We start from the raw sequence: 13,292 nt of genomic DNA, 5'->3' as shown, positions 1-13,292 counted from the left end.
TTATGATCTGTGCCTTTGTCCAGAATACCAGGAAACCAGGATTTACCTCCTCAAGTTGACTGTCTCACACACACACACACACACACACACACACACACACACACACACACACACACACACACACACACACACACACACACACAGCAATGATGTGAAGTCTTAGTCACATGTTTTAGTTTGCTATACTCTAAATTAAAACCCAGTGTTGGATCAAATATGCACAGACATATTCTGTTGCGTTACATTTCCATTTTCAACCCAGCTACTGTGTTTGTCTGTTATATGACCCAACTCTGGGCTAATACAACCCAGAATTATGTGGAGTGTAGGTCTAAAAACTGGGTTGTTTTAACAGAATGATGGGTCAAACACAACATTGGATTAACTTAAAAAACTTTAATTTTTTTTTTAACCCAGCCTTTCGGCAAAGTGTTAGGCTACAACAACCCAAATTTTTATAGCATACTCTTAAAAAAAATGCTGTCTTATTTTAATAAAAAATTGGGTCAATCCTAACAGTTAGTAAATGTTTCTGCACTTTCACTTCACTGATGTGATGTATTTACAGATGAAACACGATATTTAATGAGAACATAATGCATGAGATGTGATTGGCTCTCCACAGGACAGGTATCTAAAGGGGCGGGGCTTAAACGAAGATTTGATGAAGTCAGTTAAAGAGGCGGAGAGGTGATCTATTACCGAAACATCACTGACAAATGATGTTTATTTTAGAATAATATTCAGCGATAATTTATTCAAAATACAGCCAATGTTATATATATTTTAATATTATATTTCATCTTGGCTTAAGTGTCCAGAAACCCCACGGTGGAAAAAAAGCAGTGTGCTTAATTAGTCATTCATTTATTTTCCTCGGGTTCAGTCTTTATTTCAGAGGTCACCACAGCAAAATGAACATCCTAATTATCTTAAATATTTTCTTATACTGTAATTCAGACCTTAATCGTTTTAAAATGCCAGTGCATCCAGAAAGTATGCAGTATTTAACAAAATAAATTATAATAATTTAATAAAGTGTAGGAACGTGATTTAAAGTTTACCCAGAAATTAAAACAACAAATGAAATTTTATATGTAATCATTTTAGCCAATAATGATAAACAAATAAAAATAATAATAATAAACAAATGCAAGTTGGATTTAAAAAAGTAATTTAATTTTACTTTTTTTAAAAAAGTGAACCATATTTCACTCAGCGATGGGTTAAAAAGTGTCATTTGAATTTAATTAATCATTTCAATTGATCAACCCCATGTTGGGTGACGATAACCCAGCATTTTGAGTGCAGAATTGATCTTAATAAGCCACAAGAACATGCACCTTAAAAATAACACGAACAGATGCACATCTCAAATCAAGTATTAGGAATTACGACCGAAGAGAATCGCTCTAATATGGAGTCAATTAATGGTGAGTAACTTGATGCTATTATTTAATTTGACGGTAATACGGGATAGTGTATGTAAAATGTATAGGCGGCAGATTGTGAAATTTTATGCAATCATACACATAGGCTAACAAAGTAATAACATGATATAATATAAAAAATAATATATATATATATATATATATATATATATATATATATATATATATATATATATATATATATATATATATATATATATATATATATATTATTGTTATTATAAAAATTGACCATATTTCAGTAAGCGCTGGGTTGAAATGTGCCATTTAAATTTAATTGATCATTTCAGTTGATCAACCCAATATTGGGTTATACTAATCTATTTATTGGGAATTACAACCACAGACAATCGTTCTCACACGGAGCCAATTAATGGTGAGTAATTTGATGGAATTATAACGTCATAACGAGTAACGGGACAATGTATGTAAAACGTCTTTAAGTATACAAAATAAGCGGCATATTGTGAAATTTTATACAATCATAGCCGACAAATTGGCTTACAATAACAAACAAACCCCACAGCTGGGTTACATTTTTTAAATTTAAATATGGTATTTAACAAATGAACCATAATTTACTAAGCGCTGGGTTAAAAGATGCCATGTAAATTTAATTATTCATTCCAATTGATCAACCCAATATTGGGTTAAACGAAATCGTTTATTGTGAATTACGAGCACCGACAATCGTTCTCATATGGTGCCAATAATAAGTAACTTGATGGAATTGTAACTTGTGGTAAGTAGGCCTAAATTATGGGACAATTTATGTAAAACGTATTTAAGTGAACAAAATAAGCGGCAGACTGTGAACATTTATGCAACCATAGCCTAAATTATGACCACAGACAATCGTTCTCGCATGATGCCAATTAATTAGTAACTTGATGGAATTAACTTGGTGGTAAGTAGGCTTGAATTATGGGACAATGTTTGTAAAATGCCTTTAAGTAAACAAATTAAGCGGCAGATTGTGATATTAATACAAATTGGCTAACAATAACAAACAAACCCAACAGCTGGGTTACATTTTTTTTAATGTAAATATAGCCTAATGTAAAAAAATTAATTACAATTCACTAAGCGTTGGGTTAAAATGTGCCGTTTAAATTTAATCGTTTCTAATTAATGTTTCTATCTTTAAGTAAACAAAATAAGCGCCATTTTGTGAAAATGTATGCAATCATATCCTACAAATTGGCCAACAATAACAAACAAATCTAACCGCTGGGTTAATTTTTTTATTTATTTAAATTTAATATTTCAAAAGAATGAACCATATTTCACTCGGGGCTGGGTTAAAAAAGTATCATTTAAATTTAATTGATCATTTCAATTGAAAGTGATACCTAAATGATACCCAAATATTGGGTTATGACAACCCAGCATTTTCATAGAGTGCAGAACCGATAAACCACAAGAACATTCCCTCTAAAATAGTAACACAAACACAAACATCTGAAATCACGTATTATCACAACAGGCGATAGCTATGATATGGGGCAAATTAATGGTGAGTAACTTGCTGATGTTATTCAATATAATGGTGAGTAAACTTTGGGACAATGTATGTAAAATTAATATACTAAAAACAAGCGGGAGATTGTAAGATTTTGTGCAATCATACAAATAGATAACAATAACAAACCCAACAGTTGGGTCAGCCTTTTTAATTTAAATTTAATATGAAGAATGAACCATGTTTCACTCAGGGCGGGCTTAAAAAGTATAATTTAAATTGTATTGATCATTTCAATTGAATTATAACTAATATTGGGTTTCGACAACCTAGCAATTTTGTAGAGTGCAGAATTGATCATAACCCAGGTGGCAAAGAATTCTGGCCCATGGGCACAGCAGGGATTCATTTGGCACTGGCATACAACATTTGGGCCAAACATGGCCCGGATTTGGCAGAGGTGGCACCGTCTTAAAGGCGGCACACAAGACATGGGCCACATGTCAAATGCAGTGTTTGGCTCAGATGTTTAAAATTGATATGTGGGCCACACAAGTGTGGTCTATCTTGACCCATATTTGAAATACATTAAAATTATTTTTGTGTAAAGAAATATAGGCAGTTAAATAAGAGAATAATCTGAAGGGAAACGAATTAATGAATGAAATATTTCAATACACAAGGTAATATTAATCCAGGAATCAATCAAGACAATTGTTGGAATTAATATTAAACTATTGTTTCCTGTTCCATATATACATACATATATATATATATATATATATATATATATATATATATATATATATATATATATATATATATATATATATATATATACACTAAATTATTATTTTATACATTTTATTATTATTAACCATTGCTAACATTACCCTTATAGATGCACATTGCTTCATGTTTTTATCAATTTCATTGGCTTCCAGACAATGTCCAGACATGGGCCACGCAGGTACAGATATGGTTTATTAACTTGGCTGAGACTTATGGTCCATGTTTGGCGCTTGTCTGGAAGCCAGACTTGGTCCAGTCATGTCCCGTAATTCACTGCGGCATGTGGGCCAAGCAAAAGCTGATTGTGTGGACCAGAGCTGGGCCAGAGAAGGTTTGCTATGTTGGAACCCCCGCCCAAAAAAAAAGTAACGCGAACAGATGCGCATTTCAAATCATGTATTAGGAACTACGACCACAGACAATCGCGATCATATGGAGCCAATTACAGAAACCAAAATACGTCCTGTTATATCAAACTCAGGCGACCTCAGCAGAAAGCGGCTGGGGGTCCTGCAGAAATGTTAAAATTAAATCTGCTCAATTGAGAGGTTTGGCAGAGAGCTCTAATATCGTGCTCTTTTACAGTGTCTCCAGGAATGCAGACTGCACAAAATATTGGCTCGGGTTACAGGTAAGACGGAAGGTAAAATCTGCTAGAAATGCAGTAACCTGCCAGTGGCGATGGTCAAACGCTGAAACGGACACTTGATAGTCCCATAATGATGCTAGCGAGGTATGGCAAGCGTCCATGTTTCCCTTTGTCCTCCTTTTCTCGCTCTCTCGAGCCCTCCAAAATCAAGACACACAGCTACACACACACACACACACACACACACACACACACACACAAACACACACACACATCTCTCAGCAGCTCCTTTATTTTGACCTGGATAGTTCGAGTTCTTGTTTACATGCTACCACTAAGTTCGGTTTCCTTTTCGTGACCGAGTGTGGAAGACAACATGTCAAAATATTGTTGGACGGGATGTTTTTCGCTTGTATTAAAGACGGAAAACGTTAAATGAACGGACTTAAGTTCTGTTCAGCCTATTTATGTCACTTTAAACGTTTGCTAGATATCAAAATGTACATCGTTTACTTTGCCAGCTCACAAAGTTATTCTAGAAGTATATGGAAACAAATGTGTTTGTTTTGATAATCATCGGTGAAAATCTCACCTTTTGCTTCCGCGTTTGGAGTCCGCATTGATGTCAACCTGAGTGTTTCCATAGCAAATACCCTCTCACCGTTAATGGGCTCTATCAAAGAGCTTAGAATGACCCATAGATATATACAGATATATGTATATTTCTATGAGGATGACCAAGAGGCGACACTCAATAGAGCTTTCCATTGCAACCTCAGCGCCCCGCAACAGCCCCGGATTCCGCCATTTTGAAGTGAAAGCGATCGGCTGTCCGTTGGATCTTTTTGCTGTCGTGATGGCAAGCAGCTGCTTTGTTTTTCATTTATTTATTTTTAAAGGGCATTAAAGCAGAGATAAAACCTGAGAGACGACAATAAAACACTATCACAATCACCAGCACTTTTAATAGTTTATTGTGTTGTTTTATTGGAATTTTCATTCAAACATGGCCGCCGCGCCATCTAGTGACTGTTTACCAAATTGCACTAGAGTGTCGCCTCTTGGTGATTCTCTTTGGCTCTATCCGCTTGTTAAGTGTGACGTCACGCGAAGCGGCTTCCGGGTCCAAGCGCTCTATGCAACTGAATGGGGAAACTCATGAAATGGTAATATTAAATGTTTACAAAGCGATTTAATGCTTTCTAAAATCACGATCGCAGTATATATGTCCATGCCTAATATCCGATAGCAAGAAAGTGATTAATTTTTTTATAAATTGTTAAATTTTTGGTATTTGTTATGCAGCTAGCCCAGATTGTTGTGTACACTATGATTTTATATAAAATTAACTTTAATGTGTGATAGGAATAAAACGTGATCATAAACGAATGATTTCTCCACTCAAATGAATGGCGACTTGGACCCGGAAACAGTATTACATACGTAACAAACACGTCACCACTTAACAAGTTTTTAGCCAGCGATAAACTTCTGTTAAAAGCTTAATGTGACTATTTTCAATTTCATACGGTTCCTTTTACAGCATAGATGTTGTAATGTAAATAACAATTCATTCAGTTAAATAGACTTAAGCATTTATTTAGTTATTCAAGCGTAAAACGAGAAAGACAGCGTAAACGCTGGTGCCATCCATTCTGCTAGCACAGAAACTCCATTGAAAACACTGGGGTATAATAAACTGTCATATAATATATATGCAAAACAGTAGTACATTTTAATGTTTGTATCACATAGCTAGCTCCGATTATGGCTTGGAAAATAATTAAACATAATATTCATGCACATTTTGTCATTACAATCTGCGTAAACCAAATGTTTCCGAGACTTTAATAGTTCAATTCAACGCAATCTCACGGCAATTCGTAACTTTTTCATTTAGTGGCTAATTCGTATGAATTCGTACGATCTAATTCGTACAATTTAGTACGATTTGCTCTTCCCGCAATGATGGTTGGGGTTAGGGGTGGGGTTAGGTGCCACGCCTCCTTTTTAAAATCGACTAAACTCATACGAATTCGTACGAATTAGCCACTAAACTGCCAAAACGTAAAATACTTACGTTTTCTCGTGAGGTCAGGCTGGTTCAATCAGGATAATTTGTATGGATTTAAAAAAAATTAAACCATTTTTATGTTTTAAGACATCCAAAACTGTATTTTAACCGCATGGCCAACGAGTTTTCTGTTTTTAGCTGAAAGTGATGTTATGCAAACGCCCCGCTAGTCTCATAAATGCAGCTAGTGTAGTGTAACGCCCACACCAACAGAAAACCCAAGCCGGATTCTGGAAATTGCATAAATCCATGAGGTGTTGCCTTCATGTCGGAGAGTTTCTGAAGGTGAGTTTCATCATATGGAGAAAAAAAAGAAGCCTGAGTTCAAGATCAAAGTCAAAGCCAGAACGCAGCTCGACCCCCTTCTTCAGCAGCGCAGGGGAAAACCACAGACTTCAAAGCCCAGACAGAGAAAGTCATTTCTCCTTATCTTAATTGATGCACAATTTTAATAATGACCTTACACTTTTGGGACCATGTCAGGATGGGAGGGCTCTGGAGCTCTGCGAGTCAAACGAAGTAGATGTGAAATGAGCTGTGCTGAGTTTTACAGGTTTAACCCCTTAACTCCAATAGCATCTGGCTGCAGGTTTACACATGCAATCTCAGACACATGCACTCAATAAAACTAGTGATGTCACTGCGAGGGGTGGGGTTAAGTGTATGCTTTAAAAGCATTGCATGCAGTCTTAGCTTGCATGTGCACGATTCTGTAGCCAGAAGCTTCTCCTGAACTGTCACTAAAGTAGCTGTGTTTCCATCCACAGATGCAAATTAAATGTATGCGCTAAACTGGAATATTGCCAGAAAGATTTGCGAATTAGGCAGGGTATACATCCAATGAGTCAAAGAGAACCAAATCGCCACTTCCTGATGAACGGTGCCAAATGAATACCGTGTGAGAAGCTGCGCGAGTCTATTCCTTATTTAATGAATTACCTGTGCTTCAAAAGACAATGCAGACACACAATTATGATGCTCTTGACAGCTCTGGAGGTAATAAATTATAGAATATTAATAATACTGAAATGATTAAGGCATTTCAGAATGACTAAATCAACATTTCAGATGTTTTGCAATGTGGTCGGCTGCTGGTTTGTCCATTATTGCATGCCATAACACACTTTTTTTAATGCACGTTCTGGAATTTATTCGGTAGCGGTGTGTCCATAGTGGTTTATGCACGTTTTTATTTATTAAATAAGATGTTTATCCTACTCAGTTTTGCGCATATGTATTTTTAAGTGCACATTTTCAAAATATATTCATATTTTGGGATTTCCATCAAGCATTTTTATATGATAATCCAAATGTGCATAACAATAGGTGGATGGAAACACAGCTACAGTCCTGCTTTCCATTTTAATTGCAGACTGCGATTAAAAAAAACATGCATTACAAAATCATGGTCGGTTTTTGGAAATTGAGATTTATGAGTCACATTAAGTTTGATTAAATAAGCTTTCCTTTGATGGGTATTGTTTGTTTGGATGATATTTGGCTGAAATTAAACTGTTTGAACATCTATAATCTGAGGGTTGTGGAAAAATCGAAACATTGAGCAAATCGCCTTTAACTCCACCCTGACCCTCTTAAATGTACATCCCTTTTTCGTTATTAAATCCTAATCTAATCATGACAAACTATATAGAGTTGGAAATGTCCAAGACTTCTGAATACATACTTTACCACTGTTTTATTATGCATGAGAAGTAATAGATTAATACGCATTCACTGACATCCTACAACCTGTGGAAGCATTTACGGTTACATTTGTAAACCATAATACTTCAATAGTATCTGGATGCAGTCTTTATGATGCAACCTGAGATTGCATCACTCAGCGATGCAATGTCAGACACAATGCACTCAAATGGAGCTAGTGACGTCACTGTGACGGGTAGGGTTAGGGGTGGGGTTAGGTGAGCCCATTAAAAAGCATTGGATGCAGCCCTGATTGCACTGCACCAGGTCTGCAGCCAGACCCCTCTCTAATACTTTGGTCTAAACATAAAGCAATCATGTCAAACTATATATAATTTGAAAGCTTTGCATATCTAGTTTCCAAATATAAGGGTTGATTCTTGATATGTATAAAGGAGGTATGGTTATTTATTAATTTGCGACAAGCATACTCATCAGAGTAGTAAAGCATTACTTTGCTACAGCAATCAATGTGTACATTTTTTGTAAGATGTTTTTAGAGGCTAAATTCAAATCAAACTTCACATACTACTTTAAAGTGTTATGTTTACTTCATAAACATTGTCAAAAGTGTGACAAAATACAGTTTATTTTCCTTAAAACACAGGGGGCGCACTTGTATGGTCATCAATGGAAACTGAATGTGGTCATGTATGGTACTGCGCCCAAACAAAATCTTACTGCAAGCTCATTTTTTGAGATGTAAACTTTAAATTCAGAAGGTAATTTGTTTATACATTTAGCTTTGACTTTTTGTCAGTTTTGGGATAAAACATGCTTTATAAAATACACATTTTATGTATTATTATACTAACATATATATTTGTTGTTTTGTTATTTTTAAATCCATAAAGGCACATCACTTTTATTTTATTCAACTTCGTGATCTTTTTTCCCTTAAGCTACAATCTGACATCTGTCATCTTAAAACGAGACCAAGCTTAAATCCATTCACAAAAGTATTGAAGATTGAGAATCATCCAAGCTGATCGTGTCGCATTCAAAAAGTGAAGGGGTTAAAAAGCCAACAACCTCAAAGCGCAAGCAACATCATGAATAATGCTAAAAATACTGCGCACTAGCTCATCCATACTAGACACTCGCATACATCACGGCCTGTTCGGACAAGCAAAAGTTCACGGTCTTCCTTGAACGTGCATGTTTTAAACTCCATTTGTTTTTCTCTGCTATTTTGGTTATCGCTTTCACAATCGAAGGTCGACTATGGTACAATTATGTCTCCTCCAGTCTGTCATGGAGCACAATTGCTACACTTTAAGCACTCTGACCTTTGACCCGCAGCGTTTCAAGTGACTGGAGTGGTCTTCGACACTGTGCTGCCAAAGCGTTTCCACCGCCAAGAAAAATAAACAGCACATCTTGCCTTGAGAAGTGCAGTACAGAGGAGCTGTCTGATTATCTGCTGGCGTTGTAAGAGCTCCGTCAGCGCTGACACAAACGCATAATAGGCCTTTTAAAAAGATATATAAAAAATTATATATTTTTAAATTTATTTTTAATTATTTAAAAAAAATATATATATATTTTTATAATAATTAAATATATAATTTAAATATATAAAAATATATATTAAAATGCATTTCCAAAGATAATTAAATTATATTAGAATATATATATATATATATATTGACCTGGATACATATATATATATATATATATATATATATATATATATATATATATATATATATATATATATATATATATATATATATATATATATATATATATATATATATATTATTATTATTATTTTTTTTTTTTAAATAATTAAAAAATATATTTTATCCTCAAACACAAAAGTTTTTGTGTTATGTCTAGTCTAAATATCTGCAAAGTCTGAAACCAGGAAGCATTTTCTAGACAAGCAAAACTAATTATTTTGTATAATTATATCTAAAATAATGTAAATATAAATAATGAGTCAAAATTAAGTGAGTTTTTCCTTTAAATAAGCAAAATAAACTGCCAATGGGGTAAACTAAATAATCTTGTTTTTGGTTTGGATGTTTATTGTACATTTTCACTGAAATGTCAAAATAATTGACTATTTGACTTAAAATATCACTTTTTATGTCCACAAAAATATGAATATACAACATAAATACAGTTCAAATTAGAATTATTAGCTCCCTTTTTAAATATATATATATATATTTCCCAAATGATGTTTAACTGAGCGAGGAAATTTTCACAGTATGTTAGGGTTAGGGAGATGGCGATATAATTGAGTTAGTTTTAACTGGGATTATTGGAGATGGCGGCGGGTTGGATAGTGAAGGGGTAATGCGGACGAAAGTGAAGAGCAGGGGGATTTGTTGCGGACAAAAGTGAGAGGCTTGGGGAGTTGCGGAAGAAAGTGAAAGCGGACGGTGGAGGAGGGCAACAACAATACTATATTTAATAAGTAGAATTTCATATTAAAAGACACAGTTTTTCTCCAAAATACTTTATGCATGAAGAAAATCCAACGTTTGGTTAAATAATATGAATAAATCTAACTGTCACAATCACCTGAAATCCAATCCTTACAGATTGCTGGTAAACACACAGATCGTTTAGAACTACATATCCGCAATTATATGAACTACAAGTACCAGTCATGCACTGCACAGACACACCGGTTCCTAATCCTGTCTGAATGCAAACACTCACAGCTGAAGCTGCTTGCAAGGACTTTAAAGACAGCACACACACACACACACACACACACACACACACACACACACACACACACACACACACACACACACACACACACACACACACACACACATTGTTAGTGAGTCTTGTTATACATTAATGTGAACATTACAATGCATCTCCCTTGCCTAGTCTTGCCATATACCGATCTTTGCTTTGTTGTTTTGTTAGTGTTGCATTGCTTCCTGCCTCTACTGAGTATTCCCCTTTGTTTTGACCATGTCTCTGGATTCCCTGTATATGTTTGCCCCTGTGTTGACCATTCCTTATATATATATATCTGCAAATCATATTTATCAAATATCTTATTGTCTGGACGTGTTTAATGTTGCTTTCCAGGTCAATAAAATCCCTGCGGTAAAATTAATTTAAAGCAGACGCCAAAATAAGCGTTTCACCTTTGACCCATATTACAGTAAATGTGTCACACCTTTGCATTTAGTGTGTGTGTGTCTATGTGTGTGTGTGACTTTACTTAACTCCACAGTGAACACACTATACTGAATGGTCTGACAGTGAACGGCATAGGAAATGTCTTCATCTCTGTTTTGTCCGAAGTTTCCTCAGCTCATGTCATAAAGTCTGCCGTTATCCAATCCGGAGGCTTCGCTGTGAACATGTGAGCGCCGACCGGGGGGTCAGAGGTCACCAACTCAAGAAGACCAGCTTCACAAAACAAGACCAGGGGGGAAACACAGAGAGGAAAGAAGAAAAGAGTGGAAGATCTGAGCGCTTCATCCCACACCCAGAACATCACTGGAGCCTTCCTTTCCTGAACCTCCACATCACTGAAATGTGCAGCGATCATCGAGAGTTCGAGCTCATGAAGGATAATAAAGACATTGAGCTAAAATAATTATTTATAGTATATAAAGTGCGTCTCTGCTGTGTTTAGAGTGTGTGTGTTTCAGTTTGAGCTGTAAATATCACACAGATAATGTTCTCTGACTCTCTGAAACTGACCCTTTCATGCTTTGATCCTAATTGTGGCGGTCGCTTTAAATGCAAACGAGATTGTGCTCTTTGCAAAAATACATGGTTGTTTTTAAAGGGATGGTTCACCCCAAAATAAAAATTCAGTTATCATTTACTCACCGTCTACTTGCTCAAAATCTGTCTGAGTTAAATATAAAGGAAGATATATATATATAGTCACCGGCCACTTTATTAGGTACACCTCACTAGTACCATGTCGGACCCCTTTTGCCTTCAGATCTGCCTTAATCCTTCATGGCGTAGATTCAACAAGGTATTGAAAATATTCCTCAGAGATTTTGCTCCATATTGACATGATAGCATCACACAGTTGCTGCAGATTTGTCGGCTGCACATCCATAATGCCAATCTCCCGTTCCACCTCATCCCAAAGCTGCTCTATTGGATTGAGCTCTGGTGACTGTGGAGGCCATTTGAGTACAGTGAACTCATCGTCATGTTCAGCAGTCTGAGATGATTGAGCTTTATGACATGCTGCGTTATCCTGCTGGAAGTAGCCATCAGAAGATGGAGACACTGTGCTCATAAAGGGATGGACATGGTCAGCAGCAATACTCAGGTAGGCTGTGGCGTTGATGCTCAATTGGTACTAATGGACCCAAAGAAAATCTCCCCCACACCATTACACCACCACCACCAGCCTGAACCGCTGATACAAGGCAGGATGATCCATGCTTTCATGTTGTTGAGTGCGAGTTGTGAGCCGAGCATCCGAATGTGTCAGCAGAAATGGAGACTCATCAGAGCAGCAACGTTTCTCCAATCTTCTATTGTCCAGTTTTGGTGAGTCTGTGTGAATTGTAGCCTCAGTTTCCTGTTCTTAGCTGACAGGAGCGGCACCCGGTGTGCTCTTCTGCTGCTGTAGCCCATCCGCCTCAAGGTTGGACGTGTTGTGTGTTCAGAGATGCTCTTCTGCAGAGCTCGGTTGTAACGAGTGCTTATTTGAGTTACTGTTGCCTTTCTATCAGCTGGAACCAGTCTGGCCATTCTCCTCTGACCTCTGACCTCATCAACAAGGCATTTGGCTTACAGAACTGCTGCTTGTGCGTGAAAATCCCAGTAGATCAGCAGTTTCTGAAATACTCAGAGCAGCCCGTCTGGCAGCAACAACCATGCCACGTTCAAAGTCTCTTAAATCCCCTTTCTTCCCCATTCTGATGCTCACTTTGAACTGCAGCAGTTCGTCTTGACCATGTCTACATGCCTAAATGCAGTGAGCTGCTGCCATGTGATTGGCTGATTGGAAATCTGCATTGGACAGGCGTACCAAATAAATTGGCCAGTATATATATATATATGTATATAAGACATTAACATATTTATCAAAATAGTAAATGTATCCCAGCGATGACACCATATTTCATACACACCATAATATCATATATTCTCATTAATTTCTGACTCTATTGTTAGTTTCTTAAAGTGACAGTTCAGCCAAAACTAGAAATTATCTCCTCATTTCTACATCATTTGACCTAATGTGTGTCTTTTCTCCACTGA

The 13,292-nt window shown here is 36.2% G+C and overlaps 1 protein-coding gene and 1 long non-coding RNA gene across 4 annotated transcripts in view; one reads left to right on the top strand and one right to left on the bottom strand.

Moving 5' to 3' along the window:
• Positions 1–5,110, bottom strand: part of LOC141377579 (uncharacterized) — a 28,727-nt gene extending 23,617 nt beyond the window's left edge. The window contains exons 1-2 of one of the 2 annotated variants that reach the window (XR_012389945.1): positions 4,887–5,110; positions 4,375–4,513 (exon numbers count right to left, since the gene is read on the bottom strand). This is a non-coding gene — a long non-coding RNA (uncharacterized lncRNA). The remainder of the gene's footprint in view (positions 1–4,374; positions 4,514–4,886) is intronic. The other variant, XR_012389946.1, reaches the window with a different exon arrangement.
• Positions 1–13,292, top strand: part of znf1014 (zinc finger protein 1014) — a 560,414-nt gene that overhangs the window by 151,208 nt on the left and 395,914 nt on the right. The gene's annotated exons all lie outside the window — the stretch shown is intronic.

The sequence above is a fragment of the Danio rerio genome, chromosome 2 (genome assembly GCF_049306965.1).
Source record: "Danio rerio strain Tuebingen ecotype United States chromosome 2, GRCz12tu, whole genome shotgun sequence".
Taxonomy (NCBI): domain Eukaryota; kingdom Metazoa; phylum Chordata; class Actinopteri; order Cypriniformes; family Danionidae; genus Danio; species Danio rerio.
The sequence above is the reverse complement of the archived record's forward strand: the minus strand, read 5'-3'. Positions and strand labels throughout refer to the sequence as shown.